Here is a 27821-nt window from a genome sequence, read left to right as displayed (position 1 = left end):
GCTGGTATCCTCAATAATTCCCCTTTTCTCTGACGTTGCAGATCCGATTTATCGAGAGTTCGTACGAACAGCGAGTTTAGAGAGTTGCAGGTGTGCCGAGGGATAGAAAATTAAGGAGAGAAGCAAGAGAGAAAAGAAGAGAGGAGGATAGAAAAGGTTGCTGTTAAACACGAGGGAAACATGAGTTCTCTGTAACACGTGCTGCCAGGGAAAAAGAGATTTTGATGCAGCCATTGTGTGCTGCCCTCGTTCACGTATCTTACTGCCAGCGAGTTCGTGCTTCGTTAGACAGGTACATCCAGCGAGATACTTTCTAATGGTAGATACACCTTGACGGTGTTCAAGGAACAGGGATGTGTATGTACGGCTTTTTTCCTTTCCGCGAGATCTCACCTCCGTTTCGTGTTGTCTGGTAAATCGCGAATCTCGCGGTGAAAGTAGCCTCTCGACCAACGATTACGTATATACGCGCGCACGAGTAACGTCCTCGCGCGATAGGCTAGCCAACGCACGGTGGAAAATTTATGGATGCCAGGTGAGAGAGAGAATGGCGATAGAGAAAGAGAGAGAGAGAGAATGGCGACAGAGAGAGAGAGAGAGAGAGGTGTGACGTTAATACCGAGGAAAGGTTACACACCTTTCTGCTCTGCCGTGAAAGTGAACGCAGGAAGACAATGCGGAAAATGGTAATGAGAAGATCAGAAGAGACAGGATAAATCGTCGAGGCGATAAATTATTCTACCGATATATCCCCGGGAATAGGAAGGTTTTGCGCGCCTTTTGCCACTTGAATCGGAATTGCAACGACGCGAAACACGCGGAATTTTCGATCGGTTGTAGGGAATCGGGGGAGGGGGAAATGGATGTTTGGAATAGCGGCGTGTAAAAGGTGCGAAGAAATATACGCGAAGGAATATACTCGTTCATATTTCATACACGTGAGATATCTACCAGTTTCGCAAATGGTGTTCCATTCGCAATATGCTTTGCCGAAGCGAGAGTTTGCAGAGAGGAGAGGAGAGTGAGAGAGAGAGAGAGAGAGATGGATCTTCCTCTAAATATCGGTTAGCGTCGAGCTTATTCAACGGCACTTTGTCATCATTTAGCGACAACCCCGTTTCAACTCGCGAACGTCATTCCCCGAGTACTTACTCCGACTGTTGCCGTTACAGACCTTGTCGTCTTCGGAACGTGTCGACTTCTCGAAGATTCCCGCCGACAGTGAAGCGTTATTTCAATTATCTACCTACAATTTGTCTCAATTGCCGTACACACACACACACACACGTCTCTCGATGCTTGCAAACTTACCGACTTCAGCTATTTTTCTCTTTCTTTTCGCAGGTTCTTTTTTTCTTCTTTTAGGTTTCCAGCGATGATAGTACTCGCGAAGGGATAGACAAGAAAAGGGACAAACCAAAGTAAACCAGTGATATTTTTACGCAGTATTGCTTCTTCCATATTGTGTTACGATAAAGCGAGGAGGAAAGAGAGAGAGGAAGAAGTGTTGAACGTGTCGTAGCGAGTATAAAAAGGGGGAATAAAAGAGATCGAATATATTTGGACGAAAAAAAATATTATACACGAACTGCAACGATACGAGAGAGATTTTTTTTTCATTTGTTTCTACCACTCGAGAGCCGACATCGGCAGGATTTCTTCATAATGGTGAGTACCTCTGCAATCTTACGAACTGTTACGCGTAAATTTTCTATCGCTTCGAATGAACGCGCAATTTTCAAATTTCCCGCGCCGCGAACGAGCGTCCGATTGACGTTTTCAGCGCGGTGACGTTGTGAAAGCGTCACGAGTAAAAATTACGTGGAAAATGGAAAACAAAAAAATGGGAAAAAGAAGGAGGAACGAGAGAATAATCGAGTTAGAGAGTCACGAGGCTTTCATTGAAGCGGTCAATTTATATGAACCTGGTAGACGATTATGCGTTGGCAGCCACCACGCAATTGTTCCGCCACATCGATACCGACGCATCTCGCTTAATTATAATTAACGAACACGACTTGTGCGGCTTATTCCGTTCGCGACAACCGAAAGCTTGTAACGAATGTGAAAACGGAGGAACAGCGTTGTGCGAGCACAACTTTTTAACAACCCCTTTTGCGTCTGATCGTTTTTCTAGAAGACGATCTTGTTTCGTGAGAATTCGTCGTCGATTGTAATATATTTCCTTGTATCTTCTTTCTTTTCAATTCGACGTTGAGAAACCGAAAGAAAGAGACACAAATGAGAGACCGTGACTTGTTTCATGAGAATTTTCGTGCTTTTTTTTCAATTCGACGTTAAGAAACCGAAAGAGAGACAAATGAGAGACCACGACGACTATAGAGCGGTGGTTTCTGAATGGATACTCCAGACGACGCACGAGTATGTAGTCGGTTTACGATCCGCCGGTACTTCCGGCTGATTCATTGGTTAATTTGGGCGACCACGGGAAATTCCGTCGCGAATTCCACATGTGTCCGGAACCTGACATCTTATCTAAGCTCTCAGCCAAGAAAGCCGTTATAGTTATTCGAGAATAGAGCGTCTGAAAGCCTGTGGATAATTGATCTTCGTTGTTGTTGGCAATTGTTCACGAAGGGATTATGTATAGAAGAAATTCCTTGGATATTCTCGACAGGAGTTGGATTTTCCTATTTTTAGGAGCCGAGAAAAAATTCGAGGAATCGAACCCAGGACTTCTGGGTGGCAAGCTGGGACTCTATGCCCGTAGCCAAAGCGCCCTCCAAGTTTCTTCGTTGTTATTCGCTTCTTTTGATGGACATGTAGACCCTGATCTCACATGTTTACGATTCTTCGTGGCGTATTGACATAGTTGAGTCGAAGTTTTCGTTTTATACGTAGAATTGAATCAGCATTTCTCGTCCACGTTTCGAAATTGTCACTATTCTTGAGAAACGTGCAACCTAACCGTCAAATTCACGAAATATCCAGTAAACACCTTGCTAGCCTAACAATTCACCCTCGAAATTAGAAAGAAAAAGGGAAAATTCGAAAAATTGATTCTCCCGAGAGAGAAAAATGGTTTTTAAACCGACCCGCGTCGAAGGGAACGGTGTTGGCAAAGTGTTACCATTGTATCCGTCGGTAACCTCGTTTCAAAAAGCAACGACGTTGTCGCTGGTAGTTTTCAAGTTTGGTCGGATTTTCAGTGGAAATGGGCGCGAGAACATCGCTCAAGAAAAAGCATGCACCGTGCTTATTCCTTTACCTCCGGCAGCCATTGAGGCCCATGCCGTTTCGCGGCAGAGAAAAGAAGGAACGCGCGGCAATAATACGCAGGAAATGAGGGTGACCCCGATCCGAAACGCAAATGAAGCCCGTGTGCCTGGCTGGTGAACACGCGACCACGTGGAAAACTCGCGTGTGTCAGCGGTTTTCCATATCTCTACCCGTCTCCCTCCCTCTCTCTCGCTCTTCCTCACTCACTCTCGTTTCCACCAATTCACCACCCGTTCCATCGTTGGAACGAGGCGTTTTCCGGTGTGCTCGCGCGTGCTGCTGCGATTAACCCCGAAACTCTGCAACGACGAAGAATAATTAGCGGTGATGCGTCCCGCGAAACCGGTATTAATCGGTTCGGAAATAATAGATGTGGCCGTGGCGATTAAGCCCACCGAGAGGGGGAAAAAAAGATGAGCAACGCGATGATAACGCCGTTTAATTAGCGTGCGACGCACACGTTTCGACACAGTCGTGAACGTTACATGGAACACCGGTCGAGTGAAAACCTTCCAATTTGTCGTGGCATTTGTTTCGCGTTGTAGAATATTGCTGGGTTTCACTTTGTCTGTCTCTGCATTGTGTCCCGTCATGCTCCACTCCCTTACCCCGCTCGATATGTGCCGGTCTATGGTGACTGATTGGATTCGAAGTACGATCCACCGTTTCCACCATTCACTCCCGTCGTTGATGGATTTCCCCCACTCCTCCACCTTCTTTTTTCTTTTCTGAAACATTTGGAAATTAACGGAGAGGTTAGGGTGGATCGGTTTGACCTTCGAGCCTGAGGTCGCTTTTTGAAGAGTCTTTTCCTTTTGGGCAGCCTTTCTGGAGGGAATGTTGGGTTGTGGATAGGTGTTCGTGTTTAGAGTTTCAATATGAAAATTTTATAATTAAATCATGTGTGTACGTCGACTTATTCCTGAATTTTTTGGCAGAATAATTTCGGGCCAAGTTCTTCGTAAAAACCCTCCACTGTGCGTTGGACGAAAATCTAAGCCGGGTCACATTTGACCCATCGTAAGATTTCTTTCTATATTCGTCAGAAAATCAATTTTTCTTTACAAATTGTTATCTAAATACATTAAGCTACATTTTTCAGTAATTTGTGTCCCGTCATGCTCCACTCCCTTACCCCGCTCGATATGTGCCGGTCTATGGTGACTGATTGGATTCGAAGTACGATCCACCGTTTCCACCATTCACTCCCGTCGTTGATGGATTTCCCCCACTCCTCCACCTTCTTTTTTCTTTTCTGAAACATTTGGAAATTAACGGAGAGGTTAGGGTGGATCGGTTTGACCTTCGAGCCTGAGGTCGCTTTTTGAAGAGTCTTTTCCTTTTGGGCAGCCTTTCTGGAGGGAATGTTGGGTTGTGGATAGGTGTTCGTGTTTAGAGTTTCAATATGAAAATTTTATAATTAAATCATGTGTGTACGTCGACTTATTCCTGAATTTTTTGGCAGAATAATTTCGGGCCAAGTTCTTCGTAAAAACCCTCCACTGTGCGTTGGACGAAAATCTAAGCCGGGTCACATTTGACCCATCGTAAGATTTCTTTCTATATTCGTCAGAAAATCAATTTTTCTTTTCAAATTGTTATCTAAATACATTAAGCTACATTTTTCAGTAATTTTTTATTTTAAATGAGATTGCTAATTAATGGTTCAATGACCTTTAAAAAACACGTTGAAATTAAAAAAATAAAATACGGCTTCCCATTTAAAAAAATAAAGATGATCTTGAAATATTCACATCACATTATGTCATCCTCCGTGTCATACAAATTTCGTATGCAAAATTTTTCCATATTACTGCAAATAACGCAACTATTCCAGGTGCACAAAGTTTCTGCATCACTCTGTATATCCCTCGAACCGTCTACTCTCTAAGTAACACGGGTCACAGGTGACCCAGCCTCCTCCTCTAGTTAATACAGTCCCACGCTCCCTGGATCTATATTCACAATACAAAAATCTTTCCCCGAAGTGAAATTTCAATTTCTGAATAGCAAACTTACGAGAAGAGTTTACAGAACGAATCTACGTTACGTTCAGATTTCGAATTTCGATTCGATTCGATTCTCGTTGGCAGTCCGAAAATATCGACGAATAACGCGGTGGGTGAACACGCAGAGAAGAACAGAGAAAGAGAGAAGAATGACGGGAATGTTCGTCGAAGTCGAAAGTTTTTGTTTCGCCGCAGAAACAGGAGTTACGATTGCTCCGGGTACTGCGATAAAAGATTTGAAATAACGGATGGACGCGTTGTTTGCCGCAGAAGAGAGAGCGTTCCAGTGAACTCGAGATCGAGCGTTCGTTTCGCGATAACGACAATGATTTTCGTTAGGGGGTGGCGGTGTGTTAAGCAAGCGGTAAAATATCGCCGGCCATCAATTCGTCCGTTTTCATTGCCCCGATTTTTCACCGTTGTAATCCGTCAATAAATCCTGGAAGAAGATAAATTGCCGCCGCCGCTTCGTTACAAGAGTGGCTAGGCATCGTTACATAGAGTATTCCAGGTTGGAAACAAAAAAGAAAACAGAAGCAAAAAATAGAGGAAATCGTAAAATCATTTCTGTGTTTGCAACCGCGAGTCGATCAAACTCTACGGTTTTTTCTTCTTCGTGTCTCGGTAAACAGTTAACAAACGCTTACGTATCCGTGACATTGCTCTATTCAGCGTTCTTATTTGAATTGACCGTGAGTCATGCACGACGGGAGAGAGAGATTGCTTTTGTTTAGTTTGCTCTTTATTATCGTATCAGGTATACAATATATTCGAGGTTGACGGTGGGATATTTGAGCAGGAAAGTTACAAGACGCGTGATAAAATTTCACCCGATAATGTATACTTCGTTTTCGGGGTCACTCGCGATTAGCGCGAACGGGCCGCGAGCTGCGAATCTCTCGGCTCTTCGGTCTATTTCTGATTTACTCGACACGGTTTACGAAATCCACGTCGAAACCCGCGGCGGCAGTTGTATTTCGAGCGGCGTCCGGTTTATTTAACGCGAGGCAAAACACAAACATAGTCTTCGCGAAACCGTCATCGTAAGCACACGATGAATATATATCGTTCATTCAGTACACCTTTTCTCAATGCATACTCATTATGCCGTCACGTTGAGACGTTCTTCGTATATCACGGTATCAAGAGTAACGAACAGTTGTTAATAAGAAAATTATGAAATCACTCGAGTTTCTTATTATGCAGATTTCATCGTCGTACAAGTGTGACGGTATCTTCTACGCTCCGCCGCTAGAGGGACGGACTGACGTTAACCTTTCTCGCTGGTCCTCGCCGAGGCTTCTATTATTGTATACAGGGTGTCCCAATTTTTTCGGATAAAACTTGGTCAGTGTGTTCTACGAGTGTAAGTGAGAGAAAAATGTTACGTGAACGTAGGTCGTTTGAAGCTTCGTTGAAAAGTTATAAAAAAAATACGAAATACGAAGGGAATGGTAGCTTGTAACTTTTTAACGAAGCTTCAAACGACCTATGTTCATATAACATTTTTTTCTTACTTATGTCCATAGAACGCACTGACAAAGTTTGTTAAAAAAAAAAAACAGGGACACCCGGTATATGGAAATCGTGATTGCTAGGAATATTTATATACACTTGACTTTGTACGCGTTGATTTTTCACGTGAAATTTCTGCCTCGAGTTGGGACGATGTTATTCAATCACATACACCCGTTAGTATTCTTCCTTAGATCGTCAATTTTAAAGTTTAATTTTACAATATGTCGTTTCATATTTTTCCTCGTGCTTCTCATTTTTCGTCACGTTTGATCGGAAAGTATTGGGACACCTTGTATACAACTTCTAACCTTAATCGAACGTCCAAAGCACTGCAAGGCCCAAGATGAAACTTATCATCTCTCTCTCCCGTTCCTTTTTCCGCGTGTCCCCCCTCCCTATTTATTTCCTCCTTACGTAACCAACCGTCGGTACAACTATCCAAGAATCCATAAACAGCGCAATTTATGCGATTCAGAAGGGAACGAACGAATTTACTCAATTACCCCTATATCATCCTGTATTTTCCATTCTACGAGCAATCTACTTGGCCGTATCGCGCTGGTTGTGCAACGTTGAAATCGTCTGGATCGAAGCACGAGACACGCGAAGTGGTTAAACGATGTCAATGAAACTCGACCCGTGGACGGATCGCTTACGGACCAATCGATTCACCCCGCGAGTACGCGCGAGTGTCATGATTTCATTTGGCTGGGGAATGCGGTTCGATCGGTTCAGAGAAGGGCGGGAGGGAGGGATGGTGTTCGTGTCAGGGCCCGGAACGATGCATCGGGTGTCGTGGATCGAGGAGAGGCATCGTCGTCGGGTTCGAGGTCCCCGAGGTCGCGTTTCGACGGTCGATCGTTCAAGAATGGCTTCGCGACCGACGTCTGCAACACAGAGCCTTTGCTATTTCTGTCCGCCACGGCGACGCGTCGTGCGTTGACTTCGTTTCAATAATTCACGCTGATTGCCGCCGGAACCGATCTGAAACGCTTCTTCTATAATGCACTTCCTCGCGATCACGCCGCGTCTATCTTCTCCGCTTGTGTATCACGTCTAGCCAAGTCAGATGTGAACGTTCTCGAAGGAACCTTACGTGGCGGAACCAAGCTGTATTTCTTTTTGTTTTTTCCTTTTGGACAACGTTGCTCTTGACAGAGACGTATGCCGAAATTTCGCGAACGATTAAAGGGTTATCGCTTGGAGGACAGATCGTCCGAGTGATGGATGCGAGGGTGATATACAGGTGTTAGCGAGATCGTGTAGTAAATGGTACGCGAATGTTCTTGACTAGGCTGTTTGTATTGAGCGTGCATACGTGTGTGATTCTTGTTTGTTGATCTTAACGCTTTATCCTTGAGCCGAATGTGAATTGGCACTATTATAGGTGCTCTAAAGCAACTATATGCACATACACATGTATACCGGGTATACCGAATGAACTGCTCGGTTAAAGAATTCACTTGCACTTTCGTTCTTGTTATCGACGATTCGAAGATTCTTCTGTCGAACGGTGGCTCCCCGGTGTGAATTCGAAACGCACACGTAGGGTATGAAAAATTACTCCAAGCCTGGTTTCCTTTCTGAGTTTTCCGTTTCACACTTTCCACTGTGTTACTCTCCACCGGCTCTTCAGGCTGACTGTGTTCGTTCTCCGGTTTTGTTCGCCGTTCGCGGATTCGCGCCCGTGAATCGCTGCAGCGCACACCCCTCGCGTTGCGATTTATGGATGTTGGCCCGTGTGCAACCCAGTCTGACCAGATGAAAACAAACCAGAAAAAACGCGGGATAGAAGGAAATAAAAGAACACTCGGTAGGGTCAGAAGAGCGTGGAAGGGTTAGCGGCCTGGTGAAAATAAAATCGAATGCAAAACAAAGAGACTGAGAGAGAGAGAGAGAGAGAGAGAGTGAGAAAAGGGAGGGAGAGACAGAGAGAGAGGAGGGAGAGACAGAGAAAGAAATACACTCACGCATAGTGAGTGAATGAGAGCGTGTGTGTGAGATAGAAAGAGAGACTCATACACATAGTGAGTGTGTCTATGAGAAAGAAAGAGAGAAAGTATGTATGAGAGAGAGACCCAGGGTGAGTGAGTGAATGAGAGAGAGAGAGCTTCCTTTCGAGAGGGTGTACTCGTTCCACGCGGTTATTATTCGAGCGTCGGCTCTGCCACTCCCGGCCAGGTCTCGCCTCGTCATTTTTACGCCAGCCGCGAGAGACAACATTGATAACAAGTGTTACACACTCTCTTTCTCTCTCCCCCCTCCCCCTCTCGTGGTTCTGCTTGTGCCGCTTTTGTCGACGTTGCTGTTTGTTAGCCGTTGTTGCAATTATCGTAACGCCGCTGGTATTATACCAACGATGTCGCTTAAGAGTAATTGTCGCGATATTTCAAGCGTTGTTCACCGGAACGAGCTGTCTGTCTGTCTGTCTCTGCTTTCCTCCTCCCTGTCTATCTGTCTGTCTGTCGGTTGTTTCGCGATGATTTCACGGTGAATGATATACACGCGATTTCTCGTCAACGTCGATGATCGAAAAGAACAACGTGTGTGTCTGTTTCTGTGTGAGACTATACCATAGTTGGAACCGTGGATTGGATTATTCGCGGTAACCGCTAATCCTCGCGGCCAGGTAACGCGACGCGAGGCGAACGTTTCCTGGCTCGGATTTCGATTCACCGCTGAAGCGTAATCCGCTTTGCGGACGCGCGCGAACTTTTAATACCCTCCGCCAGTCAGGCCGCGTAAGTAGAAAGTCTGACCCGGAGATTTCGAATACCGGCCGAAACATCGGTTACCACCCCTTCGGAGGTCTGCAACGAGCTTCGACGGACGGATAGAAAAGAAAGGAAACGAGGTGCAATAAACTGCGCAAGTTTAACTTTAACGCGCTTTTGATGTGAGCGAGCGTTTGAAAAAGTTGCAACACTTTTCTCCTTCTTTTACTTTTTCTTTGATGTTTCTTCTTCTTTTTTACCGCAGACAGCTGCGTTTGTCGGATCGAGCGAGAGTTGTAAAAACAGCGATGGGCAACTATATAGGGTTTTAATGAAATTCTTTCCGGCTGTCGTTAACAGTGAATTTAAGCAGCTCCTATACTCGCCGTAGAATTTTTCGCTTTGGGGGAATAGCGCCATTTGGGTGTCTGAAAATAGGTGAAGTTTGGATTTCTTTTTAAATAGCTAAATTAAATGTTTCAATTTTATTCGTAACTTTCAGATTTTTTCTAAAATTTTTACAATGTCACAAAGCGATGGATTTTACGAAAGGGTTACTCTACGTTACTTTGAGTAAAATCGAAATTCGCGAGATTTGCATACGACGATGCAAATGTACACACTGCAAAGTGTATGAATTTTGGAATTTTTTCTTTCATAGGTAATTAGTACATGAAAAGTATCAATTTTATTAAGAAAACCGTTCCTTTCATCTGTCTTCTTCAACTTTTCAAAATGTTACGAAAGAGTTAATATTATTCTTCGTTGCTTCGAATCAATTTGATTCCGCGAGCCACGGATACGGCTATGCAATCATGCACGCTGTAAACAGACCGGGTAAGTTCGAAACGCGCGAAACAATCTACGAATCTAATCCACGAGCCCATCACAAAGGATATACAATACACGCGTGTCATGTTCGAACCTTCGTTAGACTTCTGTTGTGTGATTCGAATTCGAGGGAAGAGAGAGAGAGAGGAAGAGCCTCTCTGTTCGTTCTGCTACGTGTCTGTTCGATCGAGGGATATTTTCCACTCTGCAAACCGTGCGTCACACGTACCGATGGATTTCGTCGTCGCCGAGCAGATCGGATTAACAACGTCGCTTATTCCCGCCGGTTATCGTTAATTCGCGTTGAAAAAAAATATCGAACATCCCTTAGATCCCTTAGATATTCCGTTCCGTTCTACACGGCAGAATCTTCGTTTTTTCCCGTCCTCTCTCCTTTCTCCCCCTTCAGCGTCGATGTAAATCGTTAATCGAGTTTGTCCAGGAAAGTTGGGTAAAAGGGGGTGGAGAATTGCGATCCGGCGAAGCAAATAGATGGTCACGGGCGGCGCCTAATTAATGTCGCCGTAAATACCCAGTGTCTCGCGACAAATCGATTATGTTTACGGTTCGCTGACGTCGAATAAATTACAGACACCGTCGAATCTCTGAATTAATTACGAATTATCTGTGTCGCTTCGCGCAACTCCGGCCGGCCGCGATGTACACCCCGCCTCTGATAGGAAAATTTCCACCGGAGGAAGAGGAAAAAGCTGATCGCCGGAAGTTGAGCGTGAAACAAGTTCACGATCGACGAAAGAGAGGCAGAAAGGGAGAGAGAAAAAGAGAGGTGAATAAAAGAAGAAGAAAAGAAAGAAGAAAAATGTAGGAAAAGAATCTTCGAGAGAAGCTTGTAATCTTATCGTTCTCTCCTTTTGTTTTTCACTCGAGCATAAACGGCGAGATATTAAAATCGTAATTTCCGCGAAAGCAGCGTGTTACCACGACGTTCCTGCTTCTTTTTTCCCCTCATCCTTTCTCGTGTCCTTCCGTAGTCGTTCTCTTTCTTGCTTGTCTCCTGCTCCTTCGAGTTTCCTAGCGGAGCTTTCGACCGGTTCCCGTTAAATGGACTGGCTTTACTCCGGGGGAAGTGTGCTGTTTCGCGCACCACGCGGAAAAAATATTCTCGCGGGGCGAGGGGAGAACGAACGCGAGAAGAGCATCGGGGACGACGGCGGTCGTGGAGGCGAAACGTGGATTAAGAAAGGAAAGGAAAAAGGGAAGAAGGATCTGCTCGAGACGTTGCATCTTGATGTTATTAAGCGGCCTTCGCTGCAACCGTTCCACCCACATCCCCTCGGCGATATATTTCTTGGCGGGGTTTTTTCTTGCCTCCACCTTTTAGTGTTTGATCCCTTCGGTGTGTTCTTCATCCCTCTCTGCCTTCCCATTTCTCTCAGTTCGTGTGTATTTCTCTCTACCCCTGTGTGTTTTTCCGTTTCTCTCTCACGCTCCCTTTTCTCCCCTTCTCTTTATGGGTTTGCTTCTTTTCTCTCTCCTCCTGTGTGCGTGTTTCTCTTCTTCTCTGTCCCCTTTCCTTCTCACTCTTTGCGTTTGTGTGTCCTCTCCCTCTCTGGTCGTTTGTGTGTGTCTTTCTCTCTCTGTCTCTCCCTTTCTCTCTCCGTCTGTCTCTTTCTTTCTCCCTGAGAGGGGAGTTTCTCCTCCTCCCGAAAGAAAGAGTTTCTTCCTCTCTTTCTTTTTCTCTCTCCTTTTCTCTTTCTTTCTCTTTTCTTCTCTTTCTTCATTTCTTTCTTCCTCCCCCTCTCTCTCTCTCTATTTGCTTATGGCGTGTGTGTGTCATTTCTCTCTTTGCTTTCTCCTGCACGCGTTCGTTCGAGCGTTTCTTTCTCCGCGAAATGGTAAATTGCGCAGTTCCATACTGCATTTCTTCGCATCGAAGCCTTTCAAGGGTTTCTTTCTAGGTTCCTCTTCCCCGGTGTTTCCCTCGCGGAAGTTCAAACGCGACGATATTTCGCGCGCTCCGATCCGTGTCACGGAAATTTCTCGCGGTTGCACTTTTCCACTCTCGCCGATAACGATTCTCCGCGATTCGTTCATTCGACAACGGTGAACAGCGATTTGTTTCATCCACTTCGGTCTGATCTTCGTTGAAAATTATTCTCTGCCTTTTCTCCACTTTTTTCCACGAAACCCGACTATTTATCGCGAATAATTTCCTGACAATCTTCCATCGTTTTCCTAATCTTCCCGGAAGAGCAGTTTGCGTTCCTGGAACTGCGACGTTCTTCCTCGTTCTCGCGTGACATTTCAACAGAAGGGTTAATTATGAAATATCGCAGTGTTTTCAATCTCGACGTTCCGTATTTTTCCGTATTAGCAACGAACGTTCAACGGTTCACCTCTTCCGTGTCAACGGAGACTCACTTCCACTCCATTTTACAGCAACCGCATATGTCGAGAGTTATTTAAAACCCTCTTCTAGCTTCTATTATTACACCGTCTCACTCATCTCTCTCTCCGCTATTAAACTATTTATAGCCAAACCGATCAATTCCAATTAAACCCCCACGGAAGACTCGACCATGACTCACCGACTCACTTCACCAAGTCATCCCTACTGTTGCGTGAAGAAGCTCGAGGTGCCGCCGTGGCGCCATGGGTGTAGTTCCTCCCCGCACGCAGTACAGTAATTCTATAGAATTTCCACGGATAAGTGATTGTCGGACAGTTTGTAAACGTAATGCTTTTAAAAATGCGACAAGTGAATGTAACGATATGTTAGAAATAGGACAGTTTAACTATCTGTTCTCACTGTTCCAAGGTTCTGGGGTAAGTGACACGAGGATTTTCACAGTCCTCTTACCAGAAGAACATTGTCTTCTCCACTTCGTTGCTGTATGCTTTACGAACAATGTCCTTATTTTTAAAGCAATGCAAGGTGGGGCTGCTTGCCACCCCTAAATTTTCTCCTGCGTTCTTTTAAACAACCAGCCCTGTGACACTAGCAATCGTTGGTCGTCCGGCTTGTCTCCTATCGTAAACATTCTCTCTGGCTACATGCAGGTTGAGTATCTGCAATGAATTCTGCGAAAGTAAAACAGCGGCGGGTCTCTTGCATTCGACGACCCTTAAAAAATTACGCTGGCGCTAACAGATAATTTGACACAATTTGCAATGCTAAGATAACTGTAAGGGTGTGTGTTCGTTTCAGTTTTCTACGATAGTTGCTCTCGAGAGTACTCTTAAATTGTGTGTTCAGCTCTTCGTCAGCACTCTCGGTACTGTGTACACTGATAAATTCGTTTTGAAGTTTTGCTTTGAAATGAACAGGTAGATACCTTAGCAACTCGGATAATTTAGAAACAACTCTGCGACACTTATTTTTGTTTGGTCTGAAGGTAATGAAGGGTTGTTTGGAGTTTGGAAGTGACGTGGTGTAAAGTAATTACTCGGGCAAGTTGTTTAATAAAAATATATTTATTTGAATCCGATAACGCTTAACCTAATTTTGAAGTGTAGGCGACGCGAGTGTACGACAAAAGGCCCCGTGCCTTTTTCGGGGCTCTGTTAACCTTTTAGGTACGGCGCGCTCGTCCGCAAGCGGGTACCCCTGGCCGCGGATGGCACAAAAACCGTTCATGACGATTCTCTGACACGTGTACTCTTCAACGACAGCTTCGATATTGCCAGGAAATGTGGTTTAGGCGAAACAAATGCGAAATAAAGCAAAAAAACGTATAATACCGTCGAAAATCATGATATCCACGAAAGTCACTATAGTGTCGTACCGTCCAAATTGGTGCTATTAGTGGCGTACCGTTCCAATTGATGCCATCCGCGGAAGCCACTATAGCGGTGTACCGTATCTAAAAGGTTAAGTAGCCCCTTTTCCCTGGGAAACTCCCAGGAAGTGGGGGCGCGGGCCTGCATTGCCGAGGCGATACTCTTGTCCTCGTGGACGAAGAAACTCGGAGATGTTTGGAAAAACATCCCTCGATTCTTCGCCTCTAGGGCCAAGAGTCGCCAGGCCTAAGTGCGTGGCCCCCCGTGGCGGTCGCCACAGGAGTAAGACTTCCTTGTACTCCGAAAGGGATTAGGGATATTAGTTTGAATTTAGGTATTGTACCGTCCGGAATATCGTATTTGCGATATTGTTTTCCTTCCCTTGGACGGTGACTCGCCTTACTTTACAAAGGCAAGCCTGTCTATTAGATAGGATGACGTGTGGGTAGAATGACACTACTCTTTTTTTTAAACTTAAAAAATAAAACACACTTTTGTCACAATGGTGTGAGTCGCGAGGTACGTATACAGGGTGTTCCGTTTAACATGGATTCGTTAATATCTTCATTACCTTTACCGATACGCAAAATTGTGCGGGGACCTAGTTGCTGAGGACCTAGAATGAGGAATGTTGTGATCTGTGAATTTTTTGGCAAGGTCGTTTCCATTCCCGATTTTCAAGGTCGTCGTCATTTTTTTTTTGCAGATTAACGTGTGTTTTTTGTAATGCAATATTGTAGTGGGCATCAAGACGGATTCAAAGGTATACAACACCACGACCTTGAAATGACCTTGAATGAAAATAAAGCCCCGTTTAACATGGATTCGTTAATATCTTCATTACCTTTACCGATACGCAAAATTGTGCGGGGACAAAGTTGCTGGGTTTTAACCTAGTTAAACCTAATTTAACCTACAGCAGTACTGAACATTCAGTGTTTTTTGGGCAAAATCTTTATTCTAACAAATGTTCAAAATGATTTCCATTTCTAACCCAAACTTAATGATTTCTAAACCCAACAACTTTGTCCTCACACAATTTTGCGTATTGGTAAAGGTGACGAAGATATTAACGAATCCATGTTAAACGGAACACCCTGTATAATTGCTGGTCTTGAGTGGTAACTGACTGTGTTGATTTGTAGTGATGTCGGGTGTTCTGTAGGAGAGTTGGAGAGGGTGTGGTTACGGGTGTGTTTTTCTTGTTACGCGTGATTGGCGGAATATTAGAAATTTTGGTTGACGGAAGTTGGGAGTTGCCGGAAATGGATTTGAGGAAGGGATGTGTTTGAAGGAAGGGAACGATGCGTTGGCGAGTGTCGTAGGCGATAAGGTCATAAAGCCGGTAGATCTGGTGAACATACTTTTTGGAGGTTTAAAGTGAAAGTCAATGAGACTGTTATGGGGGTGTTGCGACATCGGTTGGCCTTATGGATTTATTGTTGCTACGTGTCTAATTGTAAGGTTTGGGGATTTCAGAGCTATCATGTACTGAGTAGAAAAAACCGGAAAAGGAAAATAAATCAACTGAATATTTCGGTACCGAACAGGTATTATGGAGTATTTGCATACATGAAGTACATCGTGCAGGGAAACCTAATTTAACCTACAGCAGTAAACCGACCATTCTCTGACTTCCTTCTCTCTATATATATTATTCACACCCCTAATCCCTAGGAAGGCTCTTTCTTCCACTTCTTCACTTTCTCTCACCACACACACACGTGACTTTCTTAGGTTCCTCATTTGCATCAAAAGGAACGTCACTTCGAACAATTCGTTTGGTAATGTAAATTTAAATCAAGAAAATCGTTAATAAATGACATTGGCATCGTTTACAAGCGTTAAGATGCACGCGTGCCCGACAAACTTTCAAATTCGATTATCTCGGAAAAGAAGCAATATACGAGAAGAATTGTACTTCGACTTACCATAGCACGTAGAATCACAGCTTGAAAAGCTCGTAGCGTTTGTAGAACCACCTGGACCAGTTCATCGCCCAGAAAGATGCCAAGTGCCACGAAACTGCCTCAAAGCTGACGAAAGATAGCGGAAGAAAATGGCGTACAAACGTTATCTTCGAATTTCACATAAAAAAATGCTATGAAATATTGTTCGAACTCGGTACCATCCGTCCTGGTGCATCCTGTACACAGAGACGCACAGATCTCTCGGAATAGGAAACAGCAGTTTCAGCTCGTATTTCGAATATGTACACAGAGCAGCGTAGCCAGCAATTTTCGGGTGATTCGAAGTCCATTGCCCGGCCACAATCTTCTCGAATGGATTCCAATTAAAACGACTGTGCCGCGGGGATATGTAAGGCTTCGTCGTCGTCGGCGACGGTTCAAAAGGGGGGTTCAGAGATCGTCGGAGTGCTTTCATAACTGTTAATAGGAAACAATTGCCGTCTCGATTAAATTCCACTGAACTATTACGGGCGTCGTCGTCGTCGTCCTCCGCTTCCTCCTCCTCTTCCTCATGGTCCCAGAAGGGACGGAGTGTAAGCGGCGGGTCTTCTAGTTTCGAGTTGACTGGCCTTTCTTGTCGCGTTCCTTCCCTTTCTCCCCTCTCTTTCCTATACAACCCCCGAAACTGCCACCTAGTTTTCCTTTCTGGTTTCTGCTGCCGTGTATTACCGTAATAATTAACTGGCCTTTCGAACCGATTTCGTAGACTGTGCTGTGATTTGTCGCGGCGGAGAATACGCGATTCCTCCTCTCTCTGTGTCTCTCCTTCTCTCTCTGTGTCTCTCCTCTCTCTGTCTCTCTCCTCTCTCTGTGTCTCTCCTCTCTCTGAGTCTCCCCTTTCTCTGTGTCTCTCCTCTCTCTGTGTCTCTCCTTTCTCTGAGTCTCTCCTTTCTCTGAGACTCTCCTCTCTGTGTCTCTCCTCTTTCTGTGTCTCTCCTCTCTCTGTGTCTCTCCTTTCTCTGAGTCTCTCCTCTCTGTGTCTCTCCTCTCTCTGCTCTCTTTCTCTCCTTTCTCTGAGTCTCTCCTTTCTCTGAGACTCTCCTCTCTGTGTCTCTCCTCTCTCTGTGTCTCTCCTCTCTCTGTGTCTCTCCTTTCTCTGAGACTCTCCTCTCTGTGTCTCTCCTCTCTCTGTGTCTCCCCTTCCTCTGTGTCTCTCCTCTCTCTGAGTCTCTCCTCTCTCTGTGTCTCCCCTTTCTCTGTGTCTCTCCTCTCTCTGTGTCTCTCCTTTCTCTGAGTCTCTCCTCTCTGTGTCTCTCCTCTCTCTGCTCTCTTTGTCTCTGTGTCTCTCCCTCTCTCCTCTGCCTGTGTCTCTTCCTCTCTCTTCCTGTCTCTCCCTCCCTCTCTCTCCAAGTAATACGAGGTTGAATGTCGGTGGAATATCGAACGACCCCGATGTGAATCGAAGAAAGCGTCTGGTACACAATGCGCCTACAATTCGGCCATGGATGGTGGATTCAAAGGACGACGAATCTAGAGGGATAAATACGTGGATCGATACTACTACCATTGCTCGCCTCGGATGGATCGATAGAGGTTGGGATTTTTTTTTAAACGATTCCACGGACTTTCCTCGGGATTTTAGAACGGTATTGGGGATGTAATGTTCCGATACCCAAGCGGAAGATCGATCGTATTTCGTGCCTGTCTAGGACTTATTGCTCGATAACTCGAGTGTACCGTGTTATTGATACCACTTGTCTGCTCTTTTTTTTACCCTGCTAATTCTCGTACGAGTAATTCTTCATTACGAAGGTTAATTCCCATAATTCACTCATACAATGTGCGCGTTTGAAAAGTATAACTCTTACATTTTCGACACCATCGATCTAATCGCGATCGACATAATCTCTTATTCGATTAGCCTCGGAGACAGATATCTATATCAAGAATTTATTACGCATGAGACATTTTCACAATTGGATTTACAGAGTGCGATGCAAACGACCTGTAACAAATTCTCATTACAAACCTACCGCAATTTTCCCTTCATTTACAATCTCATTTTCTCCAATCGATTGATACGAAACTAAGTAGGCTATCGTTAAATTTCTCCACCAATCAGAAATCCTGCAATCAGAGAGAGGTATCGGTAGAATTATAGCTCTAAATCAGAGGTCTGTACAGCCTGATAGGAAGATGAGTAACCAAATGGGCTCTCGATGACGATTCGAACGGGACGTCGGTACTATCGTTATTTGCTCGTTATTTGAACGGTCGATCATCGAGATAAAGGCACCGGCTGAGGTCATTGATAGATTGCTCGGTCTACTTTCACCGGTGTTGTTTACTCGCTGATGGCTAATTGCCGCCGGTCCGAGGACTCGTTCGTGAGTCGATTATTCTAGCTGGACGGTCTACGCAGCTTTATTAGTCGATGGTTATCCGCGCCACCGGCCAAGTAATATCGCTGCCGTGGCATTGTTCACGATCTCTCCGTGTCCACCTGGAAACTGTACCGATGCCTCTGGTGGACGATTAATCGCGAGTCGCTGTAGCTCGTTACCGGCTTGGCCAGTTCTGATCAACTGTTAAGAATCGGGTCCGTTCACCTGGACGATATTGCGTCGATGTGGATTTTCGCGGAAAAATATGTTTTCGTCTAGAAAACAAGAAAGCAAAACACAAACGTATAGCTGTATACCTCAGGCTAAAAATTTGAGACAATTATACATTGCAAGTTTAATAAGAATTCTGAGAAAACTTTGACGAATTTTATGTTAGTCGAGTCTATCAAAATCTCATTGCGAAAACATAAAACATGAAGGTGTATATACTGCAGGCTAACAATTTGAGACAATTATTCATTGCAAGATTAATAAGAATTCTGAGAAAAACTGAAGAATTTAAGAAAATTTTGATGAATTTTATATTAGTCAAGTCTGTCAAGATTTAATTGCGAAAACATAAAACATGAAGGTATGTACACTGTAAGCTGAAAATTTGAGACAATTATTCATTCCAAGCTTAATAAGAATTTAAGAAAATTTTGATGAATTTTATGTTAGTCAAATCTATCAAAATTTAATTGCAAAGACATAAAACACAAAACACTGCAAACTAAAAATTTGAGGCAATTATTCACTGCAAGTTTAATAAGAATTCTGAGAAAATATGAAGAATTTAAGAAAATTTTGACGAATTTTATGTTAGTCAAGTCTACCAAAATTTAACTGAAAACACATAAAAGAATGGCGGTTGACTGAGTATCGGTCTAAAATCGATAAGTGGTCCTAGACTTTTGGCTGAGAGTGTAATATTTCTGGCTTTCCATTTCTGCCAAAAATTAATTGCAAATCCGTAAAAAATTCGCACCAGATTGCATATCGGTGTAAATCGCTTAGCAATTCCAAACATTTAGCCGACAGTGTACATTTCCGAGTTTCCCAAATTTACCAAAAATTAATTGCAAAATCAGAAAAAATTGGTAGCAAAGCGATCGATAAGTGGTCTCAAACTTTCCGTCGACGGTGTACGCTTCTACCCTTTCCAAATCTCCCAAAAATCAATTGCAAAATCACAAAAAATTTATAGCAAAGCGATCGACAAGTGGTCTCCAGCTTTCCACAAAGAGTGTACATTTTCACGCTTTCCAAATCTACGTATACGTACAAGAGGCCGGAAAGAAGTGCGTTATCAGCCTGAGAATTTCAAGAATACCTCGACTCGAATAACACGCTCGCCGTCAATTGTCAACAACAGTTGCCAAAACTCGCACAGAATTCCATTCTAAAACGAGCGTCCACGGTTGAAGTAATGTCCAACCTGTCTCCTTTCATTTTCCAACCTCTGTCAATTTGCATCCGCGACAACGTTCGTTAATCAGCCCCGTTGACGCACACGCGTCGAACATCGCTCTCGATCAGCTTTCAGAACTGTACATACGCCGAGCGAGCAACACCGTGTTTGGAACGTTCTTGGAAAATTTTCTGGCAGCGGAAATGGGTCAGTGTGTCTACCGCGACGTCGAGGTCGATCTCGTTGCGGCCGTTGCATCTGCATTCTGCAGTGGCGAAAATCACGCTCTGTATATAACTACGACGGAACGTCGAATAATCGATCGTACACGTTTCGCCCGTCACTTCCTTCAACAGTGACTAGAGGAACTGATAGCCGGTTAGGTTTTATCGCGAAACTCACACAGTACGTCGTCGTCTAATCGGACGTACGCCAGTTGAACTCGCTCCGATTACGCTTGTACACTTGACGTTCCAGAGGTCAGCTCTGTACAACAAGGCTTCCGACTTTTTCGTCGCTCGATATTTGAAGTCTAGCCCTAGGATTAGAGACAGAAATCCTATCGATGATTAGAGACGAACGAAAATGTGTGCCGCCTGTGGCTTAGTCTTTGGAAAATTTGCACTCGACGATACCGTCTGTTATTCGTTATCAGCTAATGTTACAGACAGATTAACCAACTTTGACAAGACTTTCGACGATTTGCAAAATCAACTCGGAATTTTAATTTTTTTCTTTCTTCAGATTGTAGATACTCGTTGATTTTCAATTTTTATTGCGGGCAGATTAACTGTAGTGCGTTCTTCCAGTTAACTGTGTACTCGAGATTTTTAGGTCGAAACAGACCCAAAACAGACTCGTAAACTTTTAACATAACGTCAAGGGAACATAAACTTGATGACAATAAAAGTTGTTGCAAAAATAAGAAGACGATAGCTCGCAAAAAACTCGAAGACTATACTAGGGTTAATTAACTTTGACACGATTTTCAACGATTTGTAAAATCAGCTCAGATTTAAAATTTTTTTTCCATATTCTAGATACTCCTTGAAATTGATCATTTTTAATTTATATTGCAGACAGATTAACTCTACTGTGCGTTCTTTTGTTCGATTATACACTCAAGATCTCTGGGTCAAAACAGACCCAAAGCAGATTCGTAAAGTTTCAATACAATATCAAGGGAACATCAACTTGATAACAATATAAATTATTGAAGAAATAAAAGGCGACGGGTCAGAAAAGACCCGAATACCGTACCAGGGTCAACGTCGAGACGATTTTGACCGATTTGCAAAATCACTCGAGAATTGAAATTCTGTCGCAGGCGGTAACATCTAAGACGATTTACCAAAATCACACAAGTATTTAAACTTTTGAAAATTCCATCGACGCGTGCATAGATTTTCATTTGAAGCCGCGTTCGTAGGTCGTTCGATATATCAGCCGGATTATATCCATTCATCAGAGGGAGCGAGCAGTCTGTTTGTAGCCGTTGTGCTCCAGCAACCCACATTTATCTCGTGCCAAGCCTGCGCTTTCGTATTTGCGCTTGGTACAGGCCGGGTACCCGGCCGGAGGATGTCAGTCCTCGCGCAGAATTTTTCCTATGTTCGTTCGTGTGTTCACGATCGATCGCGTCAACTTCTTAACTATCTCCTATCACAATTTACATCCTCCACGGTGGTATACACCGTGGTATATTAACCGCTCGATTCGATCGTTATCGATGAAACCTCTGCAAAGAGATCGTCAACCGTGAATCTAGGGAAAAAGAAGAAACAACGGCGACAGAGAAACAGAGAGAGAGAGAGAGAGAGAGAGGCAAGATCGAACGATAGATTGCGAGACGTAGGCGGGTTGATCTATAAAAAGACATTTGGCAAGAGTAAAGGTGGCGGTGTTACAGAGAGATTGCCGCGATGGAAAATACCGCAGAACGTTTCGACTTCCGTTCAGTTAAAGAAACGTCAGAGATGCCTCGGCGAAACTACGTCATCGTGTAGCGTGGCCACCGAGAAAAGGCTGGCAGACCGCGTTCGACGTCATCGTTCGATTCTCAGGGGCGTCGCGACGCCTCGTTGCGCCAAGGGAGAGGACCACGATTCCCAGAATTTCAGATGATATCCGGCTCGTACCGGTTCCTACTGGCTCCTTTTCCTATCTCTTCAACCACACGCCGTCTTCTTCGTTCGTTCCTCCTCGTCTAACGTCGCCGTGTGGTTGGTCTCTTAAAGAAACTGACACACGGTGTACTCTTTGTCCACTCTCTCTCTACGACTCTCTCGACGTCGTCGTCGTCGTTGTCGTCCCTTTTCGACGTCGCGTCTGCTTCAATCCAACAGGGATGAAAAAGAGGGGACACGGCGTCGTTGCGTAAGCGTCTGGACGCCGAGGCACCGTTGCGTCAGTCGTTCGAAAGCTACTAAGCATCGCGGTCCACGAAAAGCCTCGAGAGAATAGAGCGTCTGGCTCAGCAACACCCAGTGAGTTTTCGTCCGAAAGAAAAAATACACAAGTCTCCTGGAAGAGAGAGAGAGAGAGAGGCTTAGATCGTAGTTGTTTCTTCTCTTCTTCTTCGCAAAGTTCTGCTACACCTCTTCCTCTAAACTGTACCTCTGCAACCAAGGCTGGGCTTCCGTTCTCGTTCGAGGTCGCACCGTGAAATTCGCGTGTGGTGTTTCCCCACGACCTTGGTGCCGGATATTGCAAGGTCAATGGCAGCAGCACGACGTCGCGTGACAATAGCGCGCAGCCGCGTCGCGAGATCGAATTTTATGGTGGCATGGCGCCTAGGTGACGCGGACGACACTCGATTACGAAGACGCTTGTAAACCCCTCTTTGTTCAAGCCGATCGATCGATTCGAGAAGAAATTCATCGATCCTCTTCGTACACACGATCTTCCTACGTTCGACCGGTTACGTAAGGAACGCGTTTCGATTCGTCACAGGGTTGTTTTCATCGTGATCGATCATCTGTGTATATCAAGTTCTACTTTGCGTGCACCATTGTTCGTAGATCACGAAACAATTCAATTTGCTCGAGATGTATCGGTAAAAATGGAGGGAGAGATACCTTGAACTCGAAAGCACGTGTACCAGTTTCCACCAGATTCTTCATCCCTGACTGCAGCAACGGATGCTGCGGCTGCTCTACTTTAAGGTGGCGCGTCACTTTCTACGCTTGAATTTTTCCACGACCCGGTTCCCTTGTTAAACCTTCCTACCACTGGCTGCATTTTCCACGCTATGAGATCTCGACGTGCGGTCGCGACGCTTGTATATCGTTTCCTCTTCCTTTCTCTGCTGTCCCCTTCTCGTCTGTACTTCAGTTTCACGATAAATTATTCCTCGGGACAAAGAGTACGATCGCTCTCCGGAGGAATCGCGATTGGTACAACGCTCGCGTCGCTGAAAGCTTGCGGTGCACCGCGATAGATCAGCTTTTCGCGTTGCTTCACAGGGAAATCCCCTTGTTACCCGTTTAATTCACGTCTCTCGTCCCCTGACCGCGTGTTTTCCTCGTTTCGTCCATCGGGAACCGTGACGCGCATTCGAAACACTATTAATTTATCTCCAGGCTCGAACGAGGAAACCGTGTTCAGAGAATTCGGCAAGGACTTGTACGCGTTTCTAGCAACCGCGATCCCTTCTCGTTACAGAGATCGAGGATTTTTCCTGCACGTGAAACGTGTCACGATAGTTGATGTATGCCCAGTGATTCGAGGAATGTACTTTTTATTCAAATCTATCGTCACAAGATCGGTGTAATTTTAGCGTCTTCTCGTTGCTTGTTTTTTTCGAGCAGCGTATTAATTAGGATTAGGTAGATTCTTTTTTTTTTTGGGAGGCTAGCGTATCAGTGGAGATCGAAGCCAGAATACACTCATTAAAACCAGTTTCAAGGCTCTTCGCCTATTCTGTACGAATTTTTGACTCGTGATTTCATCGTTATCGAATTCCATTGAATAATCCTAAGGCTAACATATTCCAAGATTCGCGTCTCATTGGAGTTAAACATTCGGCGCCTCTTTGGTGCGTTTCGAAAGGAATACTTAAATACGAGACTCACAGTTTCACCGAATCAATCGATTGTCCCTATAAGGGAGCATTCCAAAGTGATAATTATCGATTTCGATGAAAATTTGATGTACAGTAGTCTTGAAAAAAAAAAATTCTTACTTTGGCAGTCGTTCACAGTGAAAGGGTGAAAGTCGTCCTGAAAAATAGATGCAATAAAAATAAAAAAAATTAAAATTATAAGTAATTTCGCATGTTTCAAATTTTTCAAAATTCGTCAATTCACTCTGTTCCTCTCTCTCCAATAATTTCAGTGATATTACACTCGACATACTTACAACCTCCAACTTTCAAGGCGATCCTCACATCTTCACTCTCAGCAATTGTCGATAAAGGAAACTATGTCAAATATTTCTCTAACTCCTATCAAACACCAAAATTTTACCAACGTCAGAAGCTTCCCCTATGAAATTAACAAATCCCACATATCCTCTTCAAAAGAACCACTCTCCTCAGCTATTCAACACAGAAACATCGGTAATTCCTCCTCGTCACCGCTCTCCGATAATTCGACGTTCCAATTAGAATCTCTAATATCCCCTCGAAGTTTCCGTTTCCAAGGCTCGCGCAATTTTCCCGCGGCACGCGTTCTTAATCGTGTATCGGGAATCGTGAATTACTACACGGTAATCGTGGTTGACGCTGCGTCGCCGGGTGCTACGACCGAGAACGAGGAAACCCAGCCCACATGTAAACTCCGGGAGCCGGCGTTATCTCGCCGGTGTCACCGACGAGCGTATAAAAGACAGGCTCTTTCGACAGGTGACTTCAGTAATTCGTACTCGTGCGAGGACGACCGGCCGTCTCTGTTCCTGTTTCCTCTGCGTCGCGTGTGAACCTCCCGCGTCATCTTCCGCTGTCAACGCACCCCTTCGCACGAAGAGAAAAAGCACAAGCGTGAAAGAGAAAAGCCGGAGGGAGAATCGTTCGGTAAGGGAGAGAGAGAGAGAGAGGTTTGTTCTCTTTGGGTGAAAGAGCTACCCCTTTTCCGCCCGAATTTCGACGCCGAGGGGGCGGTTTGCGGACGAAGTCGTGTGTCTTTTCGAGAATCAGCCGTATTAGAACACCGCGCGCGGTTTCGTGCACGAGAAACGCGTGCACTGTCAACCCGCATAGTGAAGCCTAGTGAAGTCGCGAGGGACACTTATGAAGGGGTCCGTCAACGCACCGAGGCCCATCGTTGATCAGAACAGATATATTTGGGATAACGATTGGAAGCAGTAGTGGACAAGGTATGTGATCATCATCGTTCAGAGATCCCTCGTTGTTTTATACAATTTTTTATCTTCGAGTTTCTTCCAATCTTTAAATACTCCGCCGGTTCCGACGTTTGTTTTTTAATCATCCGGCGACCTGTTAATTCGTGTCGATTGATTGTGTTCTTTTTCTTTCTTTCGTCAATCGGTCGAGTATTAGGGACTATTAACATGCACGTTGATGGTATCGCCGTTATCGCGATTTGTCCGAAGAGCAGCGTTATCGCCGCTGGGTTTTTTATTTTTGTTCGAATGACACAGCCTGCGGAGATATCGTTTTTAAACGTCGCTAAGGGTGGGAACTGTTCGGTGCAAGTTGCGAGGAAAGTTTTCCTTCTTTCGTCGCTATGCGAGAAAGATTTATTGCGGTGATTCTTTGGTCGTATGGAAACAACCAGATTGGACGGTTGTTTGTTTATTTTTGTTTGCTTAGTTGAATATACGGGTAGAGTAACTCTTCGGTATACGATGGTAAACGAGCATTAATGAGTTCGCAAGAAAGTCGAGAGACTGTGTAATTACACCTGCCATAAAATGTGCAAATGAGTTTCGATGAAAAAAAAAAAAGAAAAAAAATGTTCCACATTCACATTGTTCTTTACGAATGGCTGCAAAAAAAGAGATGCATTGTTATTGCTCCGGAAATATCAAGCAGATTATTCTATTTCACGTTTCTTTTCATCTCACGATTACGTATAGCTGGAAAAGAAGAGAAGATGAACGAATTATTGTTTCGCGAATATCAAGCAGATTATTCCATTTCACTGTTCTTTTCATCCGATGATTACGCGTGATACATAACCAGCGCCGATTAGAGTTCACATTTATCCAGGAAGCTGTACGGAAACGTGGCGAGCCGTGCAATCGGCAGAAAGTGTCAAACGCACGTGCTACATCGAGCGGATGCAACAGGAAAGCCCCATTCGCATCGGTTTCACCCCGTGATCCTCGCCGCTCCGGTTAAATCAGTTGCCTTTGATACACTCCACTCCACCTTGATCTGCAACATATCACGTGTGCATAAAGTGCACACACACGTTGCACATCGATTATTCCCACTTTTCACCCCCGAAACCGCGCGTCTGCTCTAGAATCTAGAAATTACCCGATGTGAAAAAAAGCTCCTCCTTTCTTTTTTTCCGCCATTTGTTAAGGCGTATCCTGTAGCCGGATTTATGGCAGCGTGTCAATATCGTTACCTCAAAACACCACAAGTGTATGTTGCGTTGCCTGCGACACTGACCCCGCCACAAATCCTGGAGCCTCCGAAGGGAAAAATAGAGAAGCTGCCCACGACTTTTGCCAACGTCGTTGGGCCACTTGACTTTAACGAAGTCTAGAAAAGCGGAGATTCCACAGGATTCCCACGCGTCCGTCCACCGGACAGTTTCTCCGGTCGTTGTACTAAGATAACGCGCTAAGGGCGAAACGGAGGGAGGTTGCGATGCACCGGAGTAAACTGATTGGTGATTTTAGAAAAGGGAGTCTCCGTCGAGGGAAACCGCGGAGACTCCGGCAGAACAGACTCTAGACCTCGAAACGAGTCGGAACGTAGACTACGCAAGTAGAACTTAGCGTTTCAACCAAGAAACTGGTCCTTCGTAGCCTCGGTACATTAGTCGGCACACACGTGCAAAAACCGGCAACGCTCGAACGATCGAAAGATCAACGCAAGCCCTAACACCATTTTTATTCGACGAAACGGCAACAGTTCCGTAGGAAGTCGTAGCGTTAAGAGGTAAACGACCATATAAAGGAAACACCCGAGGTGTAGAGAGGTGAGAAACCTCGCGTGTTTATTCACGAGTTGATCCTATTTGAAATTGAATCGCCGACAATTCGGAAGTATCGTGACGTAATGTGTGCTTGTGTGTGCATGGTCCTTTCCTCTCTTTTCTTTCGAACGAACTTGTTGACTGTGCGCTACAGCAGGTTGCGAGTGATCACGAGGAACACGTGTATCGCGGTGCCCCGCTTATCATAATCGGAGCCGCGTGTTTCGATTCGACGGTTTTTCCAGTTGCTTGCCCCGCGAACAATATTTGTCCGGCTTGGTTTGCATTCCGATTTCACTCGGAAACGTCAGCTCTCCGTTGCCTGATGGCGGAAACTCGTTATTTGGTGTATTTTGTGGCGTGAAATTTTATTCTTTTGATGTGTTGAGTGTAGAAGTTAATTATTTCTGAGCGAGTTCACGTGATTGGTTCCAAGTTAGCGAGTTTTTAGTGTCATGATGTTTGCGAGCCACTGGAAAAATGGTTTAAAGTTATGGAATTTGTGCAATGTTTCTGGACTATCGCTGAACCGTCGGCGTTACACTTTTGCAATCGGTAATATTTATAGTATTAGTAGGTTTTATGGTTTCTTTACATTACCTGAAACTTTCGTCTGAAAATAATGCATAAAATACAAGTTAGGCTGGTATTTCCTTCGGGAGACAAATTCGCAAATTTCGCAAATTAGTGCCGGCGCTTTACGTTCGGCTGCAAATTAAAATTGATTGGACCCAACAGTCGGGAAGAATTGTACTTAATAATTTAAGGTCGTATTAGTATCTTGGTTATCAGCGATCGTAGTTTCTCTTCTCTTCAATATTTCATAATAAAGTTTATTCTAGGAATAAGTTGGATTGCATTTCTCAGATTTTTCTTTTGTTTCAAATATTTCTCAAATGAGTTGAAGATCGTGTGTTTTGTTCAATATATTTCACAGTAAAAGTTTATTTT

The 27821-nt window shown here is 44.5% G+C and overlaps 1 protein-coding gene across 6 annotated transcripts in view; it reads left to right on the top strand.

The window, feature by feature from the left end:
* Positions 1-27821, top strand: part of LOC108570859 (multidrug resistance protein homolog 49) — a 123371-nt gene that overhangs the window by 20113 nt on the left and 75437 nt on the right. For 4 of the 6 annotated variants that reach the window (XM_017932785.1, XM_017932783.1, XM_017932782.1 and 1 more), the window contains exons 4-5: positions 42-292; positions 1345-1668. The gene's annotated coding sequence lies outside the window, so the exon portion shown is untranslated. Of the gene's footprint in view, positions 1-41; positions 293-1344; positions 1669-22038; positions 22245-24601; positions 25072-27821 lie in introns of those variants that run through there. The other 2 variants (XM_017932786.1, XM_017932787.1) reach the window with 2 other exon arrangements.

The sequence above is a fragment of the Habropoda laboriosa genome, unplaced genomic scaffold (assembly GCF_001263275.1).
Source record: "Habropoda laboriosa isolate 0110345459 unplaced genomic scaffold, ASM126327v1 scaffold113, whole genome shotgun sequence".
NCBI classification, from domain to species: domain Eukaryota; kingdom Metazoa; phylum Arthropoda; class Insecta; order Hymenoptera; family Apidae; genus Habropoda; species Habropoda laboriosa.
The sequence above is the reverse complement of the archived record's forward strand: the minus strand, read 5'-3'. Positions and strand labels throughout refer to the sequence as shown.